General features: G+C 45.3%; 1 protein-coding gene across 18 annotated transcripts in view; it reads left to right on the top strand.

Annotated features, from left to right (window-relative positions):
• Window positions 1–21,529, top strand: part of TMEM229B (transmembrane protein 229B) — a 156,312-nt gene that overhangs the window by 74,457 nt on the left and 60,326 nt on the right. For 3 of the 18 annotated variants that reach the window (XR_008312951.1, XR_008312953.1, XM_053282945.1), the window contains exon 1: window positions 3,891–4,043. The exons of 10 other annotated variants lie outside the window; for them this stretch is intronic. The gene's annotated coding sequence lies outside the window, so the exon portion shown is untranslated. Of the gene's footprint in view, window positions 1–3,890; window positions 4,044–9,282; window positions 9,526–17,272; window positions 17,895–21,529 lie in introns of those variants that run through there. 5 more of the 18 variants (XR_008312955.1, XR_008312957.1, XM_053282947.1 and 2 more) reach the window with 3 other exon arrangements.

Below are 21,529 nucleotides of genomic sequence, written 5' to 3'. Positions count from 1 at the left end.
CTCCTTCTGCCCCTCCCCGACCCATCCCAGAGAGAAATTGTGGCACTCGCTGGACGTGCAGCATGCCCTCCGTATGTACTTACATAGAACTAGACCATTTAGATGTTCAGATTCTCTATTCATATCATTCCAACAGACTTCCCTAGGCACTAAGGTCTCCAAGGCAATGATCTCCTCATGGATTAAAGCCTGTATCACTGTAGCTTATGAGTCCCTCAATCTTCAACCACCTTTGGGTGTTACTGCACACTCGGCAGCCACCTCAGCTGCCTTCGTAGCTAGTGCACCCTTGCTTGAGATCCGTAAGGTGGCCACTTGATCGTCTATCACACACCCTTTATCAAACACTATAAGATCTCTTCCTTTCATGATTCTCAGGTGGCCATGGGCCACACTGTCCTCCAACAAGTGGTCTGATTTGCATCCTTCTGTTCCCACCCGTGTCTGTTATTAGCTTGGGTATGTCCCCAGACTGCTTTGAGGATGACCTCCTCGGGCCGTGGAAAAAGAAACTTTGGACTTACCATGAAAGGTTCTTTTTTACAGCTGAGAAGGTCATCTGGCCCACCCTAGGATGCTTGTTTCCCTTCTCTATACGGTTTGTTCGTTTTGGTCCAGGGTGGCATGTTCTTCCTGGGTGGAGGCGACTTCTAGGGTTTCTTAGCTTAGTAGGCTTTGTTGTACTATGCTGAACTAATCCTTTCTGTTCTATGAGAGCATGTCAGTCCTGGGGCTGGGTTGCCTCCCATGCTCAGGGGCTAGCCATGCCTTCAGTTCTCTTATTGGTCCTGTCTTGGAGCATTCTCAGTCCACAACCCAGACTACTTTGAGGATGACCTCCTCAGCTGTGAAAAAGAACCCTTCATGGTAAGTCCAGTGTTTCTTTCTCACTTTATAAGGCAGAGTGCACTTTATAAGACACTTTATAAGGGGGACTCGAACAAAGTCCCCCACCTGAAATGTTCACTGTTTTGCACCCCTCTTCTGATCTACATACAATTTATATTTTTGTTGCTTCTCGCTTACCCGATCACAAATCTCTGCATCCTCAGGTGAGATGGCACAGAAAGCCCTATCAGTTGTTGCCATTGGGTAAGTTTGGTAGTAGCTTTGCATCCTCTCAGTAGTTCAAAAGGTGGTTTTCCTGTAGTAGAATGAGGAGTGGTTCGATAAGGAGTAGTTCATTCTTTCCATATGGCAGCCCTATCTTCATGGATACCATTTTCAATTGTATTATCTGCTGCTCATGATTTCCATCCCCTTTACACAATATCTCTGTTTTATGATTAGAACACATGATCTAGCCTAGCATGGGCAGTGTTGTTTGGAATAAATAATTTCTAATGCTGAATAGCGTTTATATCTTCTAAACAAATTAAGGTTCCAAATACATGTACCTGGGAGCAAGCACTACTGAATGCAGTAGGAATTACTTCTGACTCAAGTGGGCTGTTCATATTATGAGATCAATAATCAAGTAGCATTTGCATAATTTGTGCCACTTGTTTGCTCCTGCTCATTGTGAACTTGCTGTTTAACCCCTGCATGGAAATCTGTTTTATAACTTCCACTAAAGTCCCTGTGCATATCACATTTCTGTATCCATTACCCATCTACCCACCATCATCAAATATTTGCATTCAGCGGGAGTCAGAGCTTTCTAGCTGAAGAGCTATTTTTCCTCTGTATGTATTGGGTACAAGATACTGGCTGTACTCCTGGATATTCGTTATTCCAATGCCCTGTGAGATATACTCTCCCTTTTGTTTGTGTGTGTGTGCTTGTTTAGCACCGTCATAATGGATCTAATGATCCCTGTGTTTTCTTTGCAGAAAGGGATATTATTTCTAGAAGACTAATTATATAGCTGATTAGAAGCCACTGTGCTGCAGTAATAATTTCCTTGTAAAAGGGGCAGTTGGGACAGAACGAGAGAGGTGGCCTGGAAGGGGGAAATGAAGGGGGGAAAGAGGATAAAGACAGTAAGATGTGGAAATATCACATAAAGCTTTCAGAAAAATTTCCACATTAAAGAGATCAACCTGTTGCTTTGCCAAATGCTGCAAAGCAGAGGTTAGGGGTGTGCATGGGCCATTTTTGCACAGTTTGGTCCGAATTCAAAACTAATTCGGATTGGACTGCAATCCACAAACCGGTTCAGTCAAACCAATCAGCTGGTCTGGTCTGTTTGATTGAGCTGGTTTGCCAGATCAAGCAGCTACTGTAAAGTTAGGATAAAGGTATTGTAAAGTTAGGAACAGGATAAAGCTTAGGATGGCCTTGGTGAGCCAGGCAGGCAAGTGGCACCGTGGGGGGGGGGCAGTGGTAGCGGTGAGAGGCACCTTTAGAAGTAAAGGAGAAGGTGCTGCTAGTGCTTACCCGTGCATACTGCTGTGGCACTCCCCCCTGCCACATGCACGGGTAGTTGAGTGAGGTCCCAGCCAGGAACCGGCACTCCGTACCGCTGCCTCTGTGCCTTGCCATCGGATGCTGCAGGCTGCTGGGGGCAGTGCCACAGTAGTACACCCTGGTAAACACTAGCAGGACCTTCTCCTTTACTTCTAAAGGTGCCTCTCATCGCCACCCCAGCAGCAGCACCTGTCTGTCCTTGCCGCCACCACCACCCTAAACTTTATCCTATTCCTAACTTTACAATATCTTCTATCTGGCTTTATAATTGCCACTAAAACTGGCAAACCAGTTCGAGCTGAACCAGTCCCAATCCGATCTCAGGCCAGCCCGCCTCTCCCAGAGGCCTGTCTGATTTTCAGTACAACTGTCGAACTGGCCCAGTTTGTGGCAGACCAGTTTGCCATTGAGCCCCTAGCAGGGGTAACCAACCTGAGGCTCTCCAGCTATTGATGAACTACATCTTCCATCACACCCAGCTGCAATCTACTGGGGATGATGAGAGTTCTAGTCTAAGAGCTGGAGACCAAGTGTAATGAGATTTGTTCAGGTCCTACCCTCTGCAGTCACATACCTGCTTATCACTCAGAGAACACTTTGCCCTCCTCCTTACTTTATGATTAGGATCATCAAACTGAAGATTAAGTTATTCTGTGCAGCGTATATTTCAGATGGAGCCAATCCTGGAACAGCTAGTGTCTCAGTGCTATTCAATTGCTGCATTCTATACCACATGTTCTAAGTTTCATTGAGTGGCATCCACAGTTGTCCTTAGTGCTTGCATGAGAATAAGGCCTCCTGTTCCAGACTAAGGAGAACTGGATTCTACCTTACATGTGCCGAGTACATGTAACTAAACAGAACAGGTTGGGTTTTTGTCCGGGGGGCGGTGCGTTAAAAAGTTGCAATTTGGAGAGATACCAGGGTTTGGGAAAGTTGAGGATTAAACAATGTCCTCTTGGGACCAAGGTAATATTTGCTATAAATATTACCAGTGCGTACTGCTGTGGCACTCGCCCCTGCCACATGGCAGTAAAGGGACCACAATATATCAGTAACGGAGATGTTGCCACTTGCAGAGAGGCATTTCGCATGCACCCAATTAACTATGGATGTGGTATGTACAAATTCTAGTGTGGTTGCTAATGGTCAAGGGGCATATCTAAGCATTGTGCATATTAATCACTATGGGAAGCTGCTCCTTCCAACAGGAATGCTACCCAGCTGCCTCCCCGCCCCACTCTTTTAATTCTTGCAGGCTTCATGAGTCTCATTTCTGGGTGATATTACATGTCACTTGTATAACGGTGACATCTGAGCACCTTCTGATGGAGTTAATGGAGCAGGTGTCTCATATCTTTCCTGTATTATTTTTGACATTTTATCAGTCTATATGGTGACCTGTAAACATGACTACAGCTGCCAGAGGGCTTTTCAACAGGAAGTGGCCTTCTCTCAACTTCCTGTTGAGACTGAAGGACTAGTTTGCAGTAAGCTGCTGAGTGCAGCGTTCATTTGGCAAGACAGAAGTCACTCTGTCTCCCAGCCAAAGGGTGAACTACCTGTGCATAAGATTTGATTTCATCATTACTGTAAGTGACACAGAACCACTTCAGGAAATGAGCCACTTCAAGGTAACGTAACTCTCTTTGCTCTCTCTATGGTTTACATTTGAAACTTTGCCCCAAGCAAAGATCATCTGGTACCAGGGTGGTTGGATTACTCTGATTCACTTTTACCTTCTTGTGTCTCACTATGATAAGCGCGCTCGAATGCCAGGGATTAATTTTGTGGAAAAAGAAACTGTGCTCATTGTTTTCTCAGGTCTAAGTACTGCTGTGCTCTCTTCATATTCAGCAAAGTCATAGCATTGCCAATGACAGTGAAAGCTTCCCTGATGTTCAGTACCTCAAAGTACTAACAGAGGAGTGCACTTCTTTCTGGGTACAAGATGGAATTCAGCTGTCATACGGGAAATACTTAAGCCCTATGCAGACATTATGTTGTCTGTGTGTGCAAATGTCTGTACACTTGTACATGTTTTTGTATGAATGGCTGTTAGGTACAGGCTCCTTAAATTCATGGTACAGATAGGAAGTATACAGCTGTACCTGTGTTCAGCATAATGTGTGAATAACTGTATCCGTGTACAGTCTGTACCTGTGTACACTGTGCACTTGCACAAGTGTTGAGCAGAACGTGTGAATGGGGCTTCAGTTTCTCTGACTTTCAAAAATGAATGTAAAATAGTTTCATACTAAAGATGGCTATTCATTCTTTCTCTCTGTAGAGATCAGATTAGTTCTGTCTCTGAATAATGACTGTGGTGTCCTATTGTAGCTAGAGGCTTCGGGCCTTTCTATGTGTTCTCTATACTTTTGGGGCAGGGGGAGGGAGAACTCCAGGACTTGGGGCTTCTGCTTTTTCCAAGGGTGTTGATGCAGGTGCTGATGGCTATGTGAATGGTCCATCTAATCCCTCGAATGAAAATGCCTCAAATCTTCTGCGAAGCAGATTCGCTCTTCAGATACTCTGAGGCATAGAGCCATGTGTGAAAAACATCCAGCACTTGAATACTTGGGAGGAGGCAATGGTAAACTCCTCCTGTATTCTACCAAAGACAACCACAGGGCTCTGTGGTCGCCAGGAGTCATACCAACTCATCAGTATACTTTACCTTTACATTCCAAAGCTCTGGCGCAGCCACAGAGAAAGCACAGCCCCAAATTCACCTCCAGACGAGCCAGTGGCAACCATAACCGGACCTCCTCAGATGATCTTAATAGTCAACTATTAAGATGATCTTAATAGTTTGTTCATGACAAACAAGGCAGTCTCTTAAATACCCTGGACCTAAGCCATTCAGGGTTTTATAGGTAATGATCAGTACTTTGTATTTTGCTTGGAAACACATCAGCAGCCAGTGCAGTTCTTTCAGAATCTGTGTTATATGGGTCCTTTGTGTTTTCCCAGAGATCAACCTGGCTGCCAAATTCTGTACCAGTTGTAGTTTCCAAACTATGTATAAAGGCAGCCCCACATAGAGTGCGTTACAGTAGTCAAGCCTGGAGGTCACAAGCATATACAGGACCTCTGAAAAGTATACAGTGTACTGTGCTTGATTGGCCAGCAAACTCGCCTGACCTGACCCCATAGAGAATCTATGGGGCATTGCCAAGAGAAGGATGAGAGACATGAGACCAAATAATGCAGAATTGCTGAAGGCCGCTAATGAAGCATCCTGGTCTTCCATAATACCTCATCAGTGCCACAGGCTGATAGCATCCATGGCACGCCACATTGAGGCAGTAATTGCTGCAAAAGGGGCCCAAACCAAGTACTGAATACATATGCATGCTTATACTTTTCAGAAGTCCGATATTGTTCTATTCTACAATCCTTGTCTTCTTGGTTCCATGTAATATTCTAATTTTCTGAGATTGTGGATTTGGGGTTTTCATGAGCTGTACGCCATGATCATCACAATTATAACAAATTAAGGCTTGACTTATCTTGCTTTGCATGTAATGCGTCTGTCTCATATCAGTTTCACCTTTTAATTTGCATTACTGAAATTAATGGACTTTTGCACGATATTCTAATTTTCCAAGTTTCACCTGTATACTACTGTTTTAGGTCATCTACCTCCAGAAATTCAGCTGACATATCAGCCAAAGTTGATAAAAAGTGCTCCTGGCCACTACCTTAACCTGAAAACCAGAGTGAATATTGGATCCAGGAGCACTCCCAAGCTACATACCTGATCTTTCAGCAGGAGTATAACAGAACAGGCAGATCTAAACCATCCAGAACAAGCCAATCTAAACCATCTCTTGGGTCTTAACCCCTCTAAGTCAGTACCTCCATCTTATTTGGATTCAACTTGTTTGTTATCCCTCATCCAGCCCATTACTGCCCTCAGGTAGGTGTTTAGGGCAGTTATGTCATTTCCTGATGAAGTTGATAGGGGAAAATAGATTTGGGTGTCATCAACATATTGATAATACCCTGCACCAAATCTGCTGATAATCTCTCACAGCAGTTTCATGTTGATGTTAAAAAGCATTGGAGGCAGTATGGAGCCTTCTGGAACTCCATAGAGTATCTATCACTTTACAGAGCAGGCTGTTTGACTTTTTCTCCTAGTTACATAAGGAGTTCCACTAAAGTTTAAGAACTCCTGTTGCATGGCTTTGGATAGGAGTGTGCAGAACACTTTGACATTGAAACATTTTGACTCAAAACAGGCCATTTTGAGTGCCTCAAGCTCAAAACAAAATGCCTCTTAAACAAAAGGCCTGTTTCGGGTTTGGAACAAAACAACTCTGTTTTGATTTGAAACGTTTCAGCATTTTGAGTGCCATTTTAGAGGCCTGCTTTTCCCTTGCTGATTGGTTTTCTGACACTGGCTTCTGACTGGCTTGTGATCCTATGAAGGTTTGGGGGAAAGGTTAAAAATTTGTTTAATATCTCCTGCTCTCCCATTTCTTTTATGGGTTGAGTGGTAGGTAGCATCTATCATGCCCTACCACCCAACCCACTTTGGTGTTCCTGGGAGCTACCCATGAAAAACAATGGGGTGTTTTGAGTTTCCCTATATATTGTTCCCTATGGCCTAATCACTCAAATCGATTTGGGTTGATTCGTTGAAACAACCAGGTTGACCACTGTTTCATAAAAATGTTTCAGCTCTCTGCATTTTGTTTCAAACTTGAAACAAAATGCAAAATCTGTTTCGTGCACATGCCTAGCCTTGGACAAACACTTCCCTGCTTTTCTATCAAATCAGTTAGCAGGAACCTTTCCTTGTTTGGCTAACTGGAAAAATTCTGGTTAAAAGGGAGGTTGATCTTACCATAACAAGATGTTCCTGCTCTCAAGAGGAGGAAGAACTGATAGGTGAAGGGTGGTGTATGTGTGTGCCTGAAAATCAGATTGTTGTTTACAGCCTTGAGGGTTCTGTGCCTTTGGAGAACAATGCTTATGCAGTTACATTGTAAATAATTTGCATTTGTCATAGTGTGTTGGAAACAAACTGCGGCTGTCCCCAAAACTTGCTGAGAACTGTCTTGAGCTATGTGAGATGGGAATGTGGTGACCTGGGATACAGGAGTGTCTCCTCAAAATTGGCATATTATTGCAAGTAAAGCAGGATGGCTACAGATGCAACCGGCCTGAAAATGTTGGTCCCTCTGCCTAGCCATTCTCAGTCCTATGCTAAATTGTGAAGTCAGTGGTCATAAAAATGTTAACATTGTCAGCTCATATCTTATTCTTTCTAATGTCCTGTAGCCAGATTTGGGGGCTGTCCATCAGCAACAGTAAGGTTCAACATGCATTGTGGGCCAATAATGACCCCTTCCTTTTCCTTCTGTGTTTGGAAATGTTTAGCTACATATTTTAATGGCACAAATCAGTTGCCCATACAATCAATATAGTTTTGGGAAATTCATTGGCCTGGAATCTCTTCTGTGTGGCGCATCAGCAACAAAATAGCAGGTAAGATTCCATGGCAGAATGTTAAGTGTGATAGGAATATAAGAGTAGCTCTTTTGACATGGGCTTAGCAGCTGAAAAGTGTCATTTTAACTCATAAATGGCACATATTGGATCTGGATGACTTAGAGATAATCAATGGGCAATTCTCTGTTTTGGATGGGCCATGACAGCAGCTAAAACAAAAATACTGAGCAGGGCAGATTCCCCAAAATGCTGAATTAATACAGATGACTACTTTATTAAGTTATTGCCTGGTGCATTTTGAGCATGAAAGTGCTCTTCCTCAGAAGAGGAATTGTGTACTCTTCAATCTTTCTCTGGGGATTGTCTCCCAGCGCAGCAAGAATATTTGAAACATGTCAGGCAATGACTGAATAAAGTTTTCAGCATCTTTAGGAATCTCTCCTCCCCACCTTTTTTTCCTTTGGCATTTTGGTGCTGCATCATTTTCCTCCCCACCCTTCTTTCCTTCCTCCTAATAGCAGCTCCCTTTAATTCTGAGGTAAGCCAAAACCTACCCACTGACTGACTCTTCTTTAAGGACATGTCTCGTGCCTTTGGAAGTGCACCGAGATGGAAATTTGACACCAGGTTGACTAAGGACCTTGATGAAATTATTGGACAGCCCCTTGGGACAGCTGGCTTGGATATATCTGTCATCAAGTGCTCTGCTACCAGACAGTGAATCCCAAGAGCTTGGTCACTCTTGTGTTAAATTGCTATAGCCAGCATGTGGGGACTCTGTCTTCAGCAAAAAGTACAGATCAGAATTTCCTGCTAAGTAATCCAGTTCCAAAATGTACCATTTATGAGTTAAAATGACACTTTTCAGCTGCTAAGCCCAAGTCAAAAGAGCTGCTCTTATAATCCTATCACACTTAACATTCTGCAACAGAATCTTACCTGCAATTTTGTTGCTGATGTGTCGGACAGAAGAGACAGCAGGTCATTGAATTTCCCAAAACTATATTGATAGTTTTAGACTTCCTTTACTCTCTCACTTAAAAATGGTGCTTAATCTCCAAAAACAGGTGTCTGGCTTCTTGTCACATCCTCTGCTCCCCCTTGAAATATGAAGTATGAATACTGGTCATGATAACTCTGTATTAAGGGGGAAATTACTCTGCATATGCTCAGAGGCACTCTTTATTGCTTCACATGCTCCTTGGCTATGTTCTGACTATGTTTGGAGGCTGAGTCCTAGCACAGACTAAGCCCTGGGAAGATGAACACAGCATACGAGCACTGGTGGTTATGAGGACTGAAGCCTCCGATGTTTGTGACCGTGTGTGTGTGTGTGTGTGTGTGTGTTTCAGTTGAGTTGGATGGAAGAGCAGATGGTACAGAAGGCATAGGAAGCCAGCGCATGGAGGTGGATCAGGCCTGTGAAGCAGCGGAGCAGATGCTTTCCTCATCATTGGCTCAGAAAGGAGCATCTGCTCTTTTTTGCTTCTGCCACATTTCTAGGCACTTGTGCATCAGTGATGTGTCAACAGAAGAAGAAACGGAGTCGCCCTATTCATGGACTCAGCTGCTTAGTCATAGACTGTGACTGTGGGAGAGGAAAATAGCCACCAAACCTCCATGAACCTTCAAGATAAGACAACATATCAAAAGGTGCTTAGGTGTAACTTAAAATAGCAAATTTTGAGTTGAAACTTGAACATTGTGAAAATTAGACTCCTGTTTTCATCTCTTCACTCTTAAGGAAGTTCTGACAGAATTCTGGGGTGACCTTGAGTGTGAGCCCCTTCTCCTTCCTCTGTAGGTACAGGGTTGCCCTCATTGCGCTCCTGGGCAGTCCCTTGCAATCTTCTCTTCCTTGCAACAACTTGCATTGTACTTGTTTGTGCCTCATGAAGACGGTATGGGGTTCAGTGGTTATGAAGCTGCCTTCTTCAGAGTTAGTCCATTGGTCCATCAAGCCCAGCAGTGTCTATACTGACTGGCATCATTCCAAAGTTTCAGACAGGGCTCTTTCCCAGCCCTTCCTGGAGATGCTGGGAATCGACTTTTCGCATGCAAAGCATGAGCTCGTCCACTGCCCGTCTCTGAAATTCCAAACTGCTAAACCATTCTGAGAGCCTCATTCTGTGGAAGAAATGTGACTACAAACAGCTCGGCTGTACAAGTCATGGAGACAGGGACATCACCTGCTGTGCCTTCCACCCATGCTTCAGTGACAAGCAGGCTTCACCCAACAGCACAGTGACCCATTTCTTTTCTGGCCTGTCAGAGTAAGAAGCCAGGATACACCAATTAAATCTGTTCTAAGGTACTGTTATAAAGGCAGAAATCTTTGAGGCTAGTATCACGACCAGTGGAAAGCGGGCTAAGGGAGCCCAGACCTTTTTTCCAGCAGTCGTGTGCTGCAACAGGAGCCGGGCAGCTCCCGACAGCAAACCGCACTAAATACCCCCACCCTTAAGTGAGTTTAGTGGAGTGAGTGCTCTGCTAACCCCGTCTACCTGATTGTGAGTCACCACAGCGTGGCGACTCATGAGGAGACCCCCGACCAGGAGGCTCCCCAGAATGCTCCGTGCACTCATACAGGGCATCTTGGGAGTTCTGGGGGCCAGGCGGCCCCCGATCCCTGCTGCCCCAACCGGCTCCATGACGGAGCTGCTTATCACGTGGATGGCCAATCTGGCTGCCCAGGCCAGGCTAGCCACTCATGTGCAGGGTAAGCTGGCTTGACCCACTCTCCCCGCCTAACCCCATCCGGCTCTCCACACTGCTCGTGTGGAGAGCCTCCGTATCTAAAACTTGCCCAAAGACTCAGGGACAGAAAGAGAGACAGCATTGCTGGGGCATGGGGAGCCAAGTCCTTGTCTTGGTGAGTTGTGCTGGCCTTCCCACATCCTCCTCTCTTAGAAGTGTGTATATGTGGTGGTAGCGTGTCTTATAACTCCCAAGCAGTTGTGCTTTTACTGTACCAAATGGGGAATGACTGCAGCTTGCTTATGGTTCTCAAGTCAATGCCTTGAAGGCATGGTATGGCGAAATGGGTAGAACTCATCACTGACCATGCAATATGTTTCCACAGTAATTAGGTAGTCTGTAAGTCACAGGTGTAAGGAACATAATAATCCCTGTGGTAAGATAATTGCTGGAAACTAACAAGAGAGTGGCTTACTGCCAGCGAAATGACTTAAGGGACCTAGCTGTCCCTTCTTTGAACACAGTAGCTCATTTTAAGGAACAGGTCTAAATAATTCACCAGTGATGGTAGATGGAAGTTAGCTTTCATGTCTCTATTTTTTTTTTTAAAGCTTGTGTGTGCATTTTAAAAAACTATTTTAGGCAGAAATGTCCTAAGGTGAATAGCTTTGGATTACAACGCATAAAGCTCTGTTCACTTATTTTAATTAAGTCTTTCATTTGTACTTTGGTAATTATTTACATTTGAATAGAGCCTACATATATTGCATGTCCACCATTAGTGCTACATTCTGACTATGGTATATAGCAGTAGTCCAAAGCTAGTATTCCTTAAGCAAAATACTACCACTTGTTGGCCCACTGATTAATGTTGCTGGCCTGCCTGCCTGTCCACTACCTTTCCCTCTTCCTTCTCATTTCTCTGCTTAAGTGCTCTTCAGTTGGGGCTTCTTTCAGGAAACCAGGACCTTCCAAGTGGAGGGGGCATGCAGGCCCCCTTTCTAACCATTTGTGTTTTCAAAAGCAACGGGGAAGGGTGCTAAGCAACATTCCCAGGCGGCTGTAGCATGTGAGATCTAAACTTCTGCCACCACAAAACTCCCTAGGGACCATCTTGCTCTGAGGGGAGGAGAGAAGAGACAGACACAGGCTGGGAAGCTGCCACCATCCAGCTCCCATATTCCAGCTGAGGTGGCTCCTCCCTTCCCAGTTGCCACCACAGAGCTACTTAGGGACCATCTTGCTCTGAGGGGAGGAGAGAAGAAAGAAGCGACAAAGCCTAAAGGACTCAGCATGTGAAGATCTAAACCTATAGCTTGATGTATGGCTTTTTATTGAAGCTTTTTTTGGAAACCACTTTGGGAGGTCTGCCTGAAAAGCTCCATATAAAGGCCCCAAACAAACAAACTTGATCTTATGGACATCTATCCTTGGATCCAGACCTGGAGAGGGGTTCCCACCCACCCCCCATTACCCAGAGTCCACAGCTGGATTTCTATGAACTTGAGCTGAAACCTGAAGTGCAGAAAGCAGAAAATACCCTCTGTTGTGAGGGCAGAAGGCTGGACTCCTGTTACTTATGCCAATTCTGGACAGAGGCTTCCTGTTGCCTGCCAGTCCATGTTTTACACCCCTGTTCCTTTTTGTGGTTGAAGAGAGAGCTCCTTTGGATTGAGTACTCATTAGGCTAAGGACCAAGAAAGATGTGACTTTACATGTCTTTTGACCTTGAGTGTCTGAGGTGTGTTTGTTTTGTTTTTATTTTGAGAGAGGGATATGATCCGTATTGGAACAGTGGCATGCAGGGTGGGGAGACTTAGAACTGGCACTCAGTTCTGCTTCTCATTTTCATCTTCTGATCCTGGGGAGACAATGGAGGTCATAAACTAGTGTCTGGTGGCACTTTGGGATATGATTATGATTATTTATTCAGTTTCTATACCGCCCTTCCAAAAATGGCTCGGGGCAGATTACACAGAGAAATAATAAATAAATAAGATGGATCCGTGTCCCCAAAGGACTCATAATCTAAAAGAAACGTAAGATAGACACCAGCAACAGGCACTGGATGTACTGTGCTGTGGGTGGGTAGGGCCAGTTACTCTCCCCCTGCTAAATAAAGAGAATTACCACTTTAAAAGGTGCCTCTTTGCCAAGTTAGCAGGGGTGAAAAACAAATGATGACAAACTAAACAAAAAAAAGCAAATACTAAAGCTTAATCCAGTTGTATCATGTTGGTTGGAGGTTTTGATGAGCAAGCAGTAGGTGTCCCACCTGCTTTGGGTGGGGTTGCACTCTCCACCCACACACCCCGGAAAAAGCAGTAGGCTCACAGTGGGAGTACTCCTGGTTGCTCAGGTAGCAACAGTGTCCAGGAGTGCTTTTTGTCAGCTCTGTCATAAATGTTAACTGCTTGGTCATTCATTCTCTTGTCATCTCGACGATAGATTACTACAATGCACTCTGTGTGGGGCTGAAAATTTCAGTCCCACACAGGGGCAAGCAGCCGTGACTACCAGGCTCTGGGAGGGGGGGATCTCCATAATGCACTGCGCATTCACACAGTGCATTATTGGCACTCCGGTGGGGGGCGATGCGGGGTGATACGTCCCAGCACCCCAACCCTCGGAGCTTCCAGCAGCAGCCAGTGCTGGTCTGTGTGGGTGATCTGTCCAACCAGGGAAGGCGCAATGATGGGCTGAGGGAGGTAAGCTCTTTAGGGCTTCCTCCCTGCAAACCCAGTAGCCCTTTCTCACTGCTCGTGAAAAAGGGCTCATTGCTTTCATCTTAAAAATCTTTTGTTGGTAACTTAGATCTTTTTAGACATTCATCAGCCTTCTTTATTAGCATTCAGCTATTTCACGTATGTCAGAGGTGCAATCTACATATACCTTAGGAAAATATCCAATAATAAAATGCAAGGTACATATTGCTGTCAGTCAAAAGTCTAATCTTATTGGCCATAAAAGCAAATTTACTTATTGCAAAACCTATTTGAATTCTTACTGTTTAATAATATTGTATTAAACAGATGATCCATGGTTCCTAGGATTCCTTCATTTATACATCACTTATTAGCAAAATATTAAATTTCTATTTATTAATTTAGCCAGTGTAACGTAGTGGTTAGAGTTTTGGACTAGGACCGGGGAGACCAGAGTTCAAATTCTTATTCAGCTATGAAACTCACTTGGTGACTCTGGGCCAATCACTTATCTCTCAGACTGACCTACCACACAGGGTTGTTGTGAAAACACAACAACAAATATTTATATGCTACTTTTCAACAAAAGTTTCCAAAGCAGTTTACATAGAGAAATAATATGGCTCCCTGTCCCCAAAGGGCTGACAGTCTAAAAAGAAACAGCACTTACTCTCTCCCTGTGCTAAACATCGCTGTGCTCTGGGCTCCTTGGAGGAAGAGCTGGATATACATGTAAAAATAAAGAACCTCCCTAGTTGCCCAATGTAATGACGGTTTAAGGAGAACATTTAAGTCTTCTAGCTTACCAAATTACACAAACACTGTCAGTTGTCTAACAGCATATTTTTCAGTGTCTCTGTCATAGCTCCTGCCTGAGAAGGAGGGAAGAGTTCACTTGGGTGAATCCTTGACTGTAAGGGATTCAAAGTAGGCTGCTAGCATTCACTTTATTTTGATGTGGAGAAACCCACTCTTTCTACAAGATTTCTGGGAAGTAAAGTGGCAAAACTCTCCCTAGAAGGGCTGAGCAGTCCCAAGCCTCCAAAGGCATGTGACTAAAGCAGACCCCAAATGAAGAGTAGCACACACACTTCACCAACAAGGGTTTATTATTAGATTAAAAGAAAAATCTAATGCAATAAGAACAGTTGTCTCTTCATAAAACAGATTGTAAGACAGAAAGGCTCTACACATGATCCATGTGTAGAACTGAAAGTGGGTTTGCAGGGAGAGCGCTCCCCTCAGTTGAGCAGGGAGCCCTCCCTGGGCGGCCGGATCAGCTGCCCAGACGATTATCAGCTCCGTCACAGAGCCTGTTGGGGTGGTGGGGTTCGGGGGCCTCCTGGCCCCTGGGAGTCCCATGAGGCACCACAGCCCCCCCCAATGCCGGGAGGCTTGTTGTAGCCTCCTGGTCGGGAGGCTATTTGTGAGTCGTCGTGACATGGAGCCACAGTACGGCGACACATTATTCTTTGACCGCAATTTGGGCACTCCTGACCCAAAAACCCAGGTTAAGCGGTGGGCCACTTAAGAGGGCTCACCGCCGTGCCACCTTTGGGAGCTGCGCAGCTCCCAGCGATTCTCCTGCACAGTGGAAATCAGGCTGGGCTTCCTTAGCCCAGTTTCCGCTGCATGTGAGAATAACCTCAGAGAGGTTAACCTCAGAGAGTTTTCATTAACCAGGCAACACAAGTGATACAATAAAGGAAAATAACTTTCCTCACGCATCTAACTGAACTGGTTATGACTCACAGGCAGGGATCTTCCTGCTATCTCCAGGCTGCTGGCCTGCCCTTTTTCCCAGCAGCTTCTCAGACAGCTACATCCTCAAGGCAATCTTGGGACAGAACAAACAAACATAACAAAGCTTTCTCTTCTGCTGGTGGCTGTGAGTGTATTTCCCACCCAGTCCCCTGGGTTGGTTCTTCTGTTTTGATTTCCCCAGGCTTTTCCCCTTATTAGGAAAGGCCCACCCTCCCAATAGTCCCTAGCCTGATAACCCTAGACCTCCCTCAAATCCTTCCCATCACTATGTCTCACATACTTATATGCAAATAGCAGTTTAAATGAGTTTGCTAAATTAAAACACAATTGTAATTCTTCTTTACATCCAACTTTTGGTTTTTAAAAATCATTTATGCAATTTGGAGGTGCAGGAAAGGAAGCAATGAGTGTGGCATACTTATGGGAGTATATTTATTTGTATGTGACCAGTGGGCAACAGATTACATTATCAGTACAGTATAAGGGCCAACTAACTCTTTTCATGGCAGCTGTCTTTGCTGAGGCAACATTGTTGTTACAGTGGTGTTCGCTTTGAGAAGTAATGTGTGCAGTGGACACATTCTAGGGAGCTGTGACCTTCTCACAGAGCACATATCTGTACTTGTTTACTGCAGCAAATACAGGTATAACATCAATGTAGCGATGGCAAACATGATTGCTATGTAAGGTATGAAGTACTCATAAGTTCTCAGAACAAGCTGAAAAAAATTGTGTTCTGGAAAGGTATGGACAACCAATAGCGGTTCTACAGTGATTACAGAAGAGCTAAGGGACAATTAATGGTGCAATCCACCAAGCTTGCTAGTGTGTGTCCTCCATTCATTTAAATTGGGTTTTGCTCTTGCTGCAGCCCCTTGAGCACCCCACCCCACCCCCACCAAAGTCATTCCTGAAAATGAATGGGCTTTGGCAACAGTTTTTTTTTTTTTTAGGGTATTCAGAGGGCTGCAGAAAAGACAGAGAAAACTGTGCTCTCTCGTACTAGCAACCCCTGGATACTGGCCATTGCTGCTAGTGCCAAATACCATTTTTCGAGCATTTTGAAAGATACCTCTTTGCCCAGTTAGCAGGTTTCTGCTAAATCTGTCCCAATAACAATAATGTTATTGGAGTGTCACTGCAAATATCAACGAGGTTTACAGAGTATATACAAGGGCACTATTTCAGGGTTCAAGGCAGGGAGAAGATTCTCTGCAAGATTCAAAACCTTATGCTCGGATCAAATTCAAGGTCAGATACCAAAAAAAAAAAAAAGAGAGAGAGAGAGAGAGAGAGAGAGAGAGAGAGTATTAAGTGGATTTGTTGTGGTTACTTTTTATACCTCATAATTACCAGAGAGATGTAGCTGCTCTTGAGGAACGATCATATGTGGTCTGAAACATAAGGCAGGGGAACAACTGCCTTCTCCGCCCTCCCTAAATGGCATCCTTGTGCGTGCATTTTATTTTATTTTTAGTAAGATTTTTCTGGACCAGTTAGAATTTCCAGCCCTGTTTACACAACTGTGGAACTGTGATGTCAGACCCCACCCTTGACTTATGTACATTCAGCAGACTGTCAAAACAGACCCTAACTGTGCAGAAACTGTGTGTGTATAGACTGTGTGTGTGATCAGGGACCCTCAAAAAGGCTGGGACCAGCCTATGGACATTCAGTTTGTATGTGCATAGGCTCTAGCTGTCTATTGGATGCAATTTTGCCAGAATGGGCCTTGTCATTCCTCCCTCCACCAAAACAAACATGCTTTAATAAATGCACATCAGCAGTATGAAGAGAACTTTATAATTCTTTGCATTCAAGGAATCTAGCATAATCTCATTTGCCTATTATTCTTGTCAGGATCTTCCATCTTCTGTGTGGTATACTTTATTCTTAGTCAGCAAGCAAATGTTGAAAATGAAGTACAATGGCAACTGTCGAAACTATTATGCTAAGCATAGTTTTGACTGTCAGTATGTGGGTTTAAAGATAAGCCCTTCCTGGTTGGAGAACATGACTTCAAACCCACAATGTTCTCTAAGGTGTACCCATGGCCAATCCCATGTGCGTCAACTCTTGAGAGTTTGCAAGCAGAAGCACCTGACTGGGCAGTGGAGATTCCATATCTCCACTGGGAGGAGGAGCCTGTGAGAGCGGAAGCACCATGGTGATTGGGCAGTGGGAATTTCATATGTTGATAGGGTGGAGGAGCCTGTGAAGGTTAAGGTCAGTTGGAATGCAACTGTTACTGGTTGGAAGTGTCGTGCCCCCAACTCGAGGACAGTGAAGAGGAGTGGGGGACAGGCAACTTACTGAATAGTGGGGAGGCACCTGAAGGGGAGCGGTCTGGTGATATGGATCAGGAGATAACTGAGACAGGTCAGGGAGAGGGTTTGGCAAAGGAGGAGCTATCAGGATTGTGGGACCTTTGGGGAGAAGGGTCAGGTTCTGACCTGGAGTATGCATGGCCACTATCTCCTCGAGCACGCAGACAGGAAAAATACCAGCAGCAGAGGTGGGAACTTCGAAGAAGCCGGCATCTCACAAGGAGACAACAGGAGCCAGATTGAATCCATGGCAGCTGGTGGGGATGGAGTGTTAAGGCCAAGGACTATAGATGTATGTGCTTCAGCATGTGCTTCAAACAACTGCTGGAAACAACGTGTCGTCTTGGCGTGGGCTTCTGACGGAGAGACTGTAACCTTGAATTCGGCGCTTCTCCTTCCTGACTCCTGTTAACCCTACCTAATCGACAATAAACCTGAAACCGGAGCTACTGGCTCGTGTGGCATAAATCTCTGGTTGGCGTCTTCCGTCAAGTGAGCTTGTGACAGGAAGATGTTCTTGATTGTAGAGGTAAAGGTAAAGTGTGCCATCAAGTCGGTGTCGACTCCTGGCGTCCACAGAGCCCTGTGGCTTTCTTTGGTAGAATTCAGGAGGGGTTTACCATTGTCATCTCCCATGCAGTATGAGATGATGCCTTTCAGCATCTTCCTATTTCGCTGCTGCCCAATATAGGTGTTGTCCATAGTCTGGGGAACATACCAGTGGGGATTCAAACTGGCAACCTCATGCTTGCTAGGTAAGTCATTTCCTGTTGCGCCATTAGGTGGCTCTGATTGTAGAGGAAAGGGGTGTGTGTGTGTGTGTGTGTGTGTGTGTGTAAATGATAGTGGGCAGGGATCTGCGATGAGAGGGGTCGTGAGGGAGGAAAGAGCCCCTTCAGGAGAAGGAGGCTGCCACTGTGTGAATTAGATGAAGAAACAAGATGAACAAGATCTATTAACTCAGGAAGGGACAGAGAGAGAGGGAGAGAAGGGAAGAGAAGAAAGACAGAAGGGAAGAGTGAGTGGAGGAGAGAGAAAAAGAAGGGAGGGGAAGAGAGAAAGAAGGGTGAAGGATGGACCCGAGCCTGTCAGCGGCCTGAGTGGAATGAGTGGCCATGGTGGCACCCATTGGCAGCAACAAGGAAGGGCCCAGTCAACCACTGCTGATGTTTGGGGCTACCAAGGCCATTGGCGGAGGGAGGGAGGGAGGCAAAGGACGGGCCTGGGCCTGTCAGCGGCCTGAGGGGAATGAGCAGCCATGGCAGTGGCAGCAATGAGGAAGGGCACGGTTAACTACTGCTGCTGCTGCTGCTGCACCTTTGGGGAGGAGCAGGAGCAGGGCTCGGGTGGGGAGGGAGGTCCCTGGGGATAGGGGGCTGCAGCTTGTCCAGTAGGCGCCAGCAACGCTGCAGCTGCAACCAAGAGAGGTGAGGGGGAGGGAGTAAAGGGATGGAGGAGTGACCAAGAGGGGTGTGAGGCGGATGGAAGCAACTGGCTGGAGGAGGAGGAGCAGGAGTGCAGCTCACGTGAGGGTGGGGAGATCTCTGAAGTGGGAGGCTGTGTTAAGGGGTGAGGGGAGCAATCAAGTACAAGCACAGAGATGCTCTGCACGGGTGAAGTTAGTTGCTCTTAAATGCTGTTGACAGTTTGTTTTGTCATGAAATTAGTCTGTTGCTTCCCTTTTATGATTCAGGGGTAGTACTGGGGTCCATTAGACTGCATGTTTTTGTAACTAGGGATGTGCGAACCGGCTCGGGCCCATCCTTCACCCTTCTTTCGCTTTTCCTCTCCCTTCTTTTTCTCCTCCCTTCTTTTTCTCCTCCCTTCTTTTTCTCTTCCCCTCCTTTTTCTCTCTCCTCCACTCACTCGTCCCTTCTGTCTTTCTTCTCCTCCCTTCTTTCTTTCTCTCTCTCTCTCTCTGTCCCTTCCTGAGTTAATAGATCTTGTTCATCTTGTTTCTTCGTCTAACCGGGGCGGTTTGGCGGTTCAAATCCGAACCAAACCAGTCATCAGGTTCGGGCTGCAGGTTCGAATTTGAACCGAACCGGGGTGGTTCGATTCAGACTGGTTCGGATCGGTTCAGACACCCAGAAATTGGTAGGATGGTAGCTGGCACCCAGGGGTACCTGTCACCCAAACCCCAAAGCAATCGGACACTCGTACGATTTTTTAATGAATTTTTGAATATATATATTTTAAAAAAATTATCATAGGATATAATGGGACTTGAACCAGTCCATTATTCCTTATTGTGGATCACCCATGGGTGCCAACAACCATGCAAACCCTGAACAATCAGACACCCCTATGATTTTTTATGAATATTTGAAATATTTTAATTATTTTTCTCATAGAGTATAATGGGACCCAAACCAGTCCACATCCCCTATTGTGGAGCACCTAGGGGCACAAAAGCGGGGTGGGTGGTAGACAGACAGGGGTGCCTACCACCCAAAATATCCCAAGGCAATTAGACACTCCTCTGATTATTGGTGAATTGTTAAAGTATTTTTGAATTCCTCATAGAGAATAATTAGGATTGCAGCAAATGTATAGCTTCACGTCGGGGGGGAAAGGGGTGTCGTAGAGTGGAGTGTGGTGGGTGGTAGTTCCTAGGGTGGGCAAGGAAGCTATCAGAATTACTTGAAAGGAATTGGGTAAAGGGCTGATTTTTAAGTGATTTTTGAAGTTGATGCGTCTTTAAGGTTTTTCTCCATAAAGAAGCATGGAGGTGTCAGCAAATGTATAGCTTCACGTCAGGGGCAAAGGGGTGGCCTAGAGCAGTGTGGGGTTGGTGGTAGTGCCAGGTAGGGGCAAGGAAGCTACCTGAATTTTTTCAAAGGATTTGGGCAGAGGGCTGATTTTTGGTTAATTGTTGAAGTTTATGCATCTTTAAGGTTTTTCCTCATAATAAGTTATAATGGAGCTTTCAGCAGCCCCATAAGTGCACTTGGGGGGTGCTGGGGTGGCCCAGAGCGAGTGGTGGTGTAGTGCACATAGGGTGCCAACCACCCCCATGGGTTTCTAACCCATGGGGTACAGGGTTCTGTTGTTTCTGAGGTATTGAGTATGGATTCTATGATAGCAAATGAGATTTTCAATGACACCATGAATCCACTCTAATATGCTATCATAGAATCTGATTGCTTCAGGGTTTGCATGGTTGTTGGCACCCATGGGTGCTCCACAATAATGAATAATGGCCTGGTTCGAGTCCCATTATATCCTATGAGAAAAAAATAAAAATAAATTTCAAAAATTCATTAAAAAATCGTACGAGTGTCCGGTTGCTTTGGGGTTTGGGTGACAGGTACCCCTGGGTGCCAGCTACCATCCTACCAATTTTTGGGTGCCTGAACCGGTCCAAACCAGTTCGGATCCGAACCGAACCAGGGGGTGGTTCAAACAAAACCAAAACCGAACCACCTCCTCCTGGTTCGGACCTGGTTTGGATCCGAACCGAACCGGGCGAACCGGTTTTGTGCACATCCCTATTTGTAACCTTATGATCAACATGAGTAATTATACTGAGCTGCTGCTGGCGCTTCTGCTGAAATTAATAGTTGAGTTTGTACAACTAGTCTGGTTTCTCCAGAACATTCTTCAGCTGATCTCTTCAGTTGAGCCCAGAAATAACTTTTCTATCCAGTGGCATCCTGTTCTCACAACCTGCCTAGTAACATTCTATTCTCCACTCTTGCTTCTTTCTTCCATCCCACTGTTTCTTCATTATTTTGGTTTTTCTCTTCCCATGATGCCACCATCTCCCTCCCAACACTGTGGCTGCCATTTCTCTCTCTCCCTCACACTCATGCACAGCACTACTACTGTTGTGATTTTAGCTACCACACTCATGTGAATGATTCCCAAAGCAATCTTCTGTCCTTGACTTTCCCCCTTCTAGGGCACTTTCCAGATTAGACCCTGCAACGGGGTCACTACATATCTCTGAAGTGTGCTTCCACACTTTCTGTGTTGTGACACCACAGTCCCTACACTGACAGCAGGGTGCTGTTCATATTTCCAATGCCTTGTTTCAAATTTAATCGCTGTGATATAGTGCTATAATGTATATCCAGGGTACAAAAGTCGCTGTTTTTTCAGGTGGTTCATTTTCGTGAGACTGCTCCCTCTGCTGGGCACTTTGCTATTTGCATTTTGAAT

This window comes from Hemicordylus capensis, chromosome 1, assembly GCF_027244095.1.
Source record: "Hemicordylus capensis ecotype Gifberg chromosome 1, rHemCap1.1.pri, whole genome shotgun sequence".
NCBI lineage: Eukaryota > Metazoa > Chordata > Lepidosauria > Squamata > Cordylidae > Hemicordylus > Hemicordylus capensis.
This window is presented reverse-complemented; position numbering and strand designations above follow the sequence as displayed.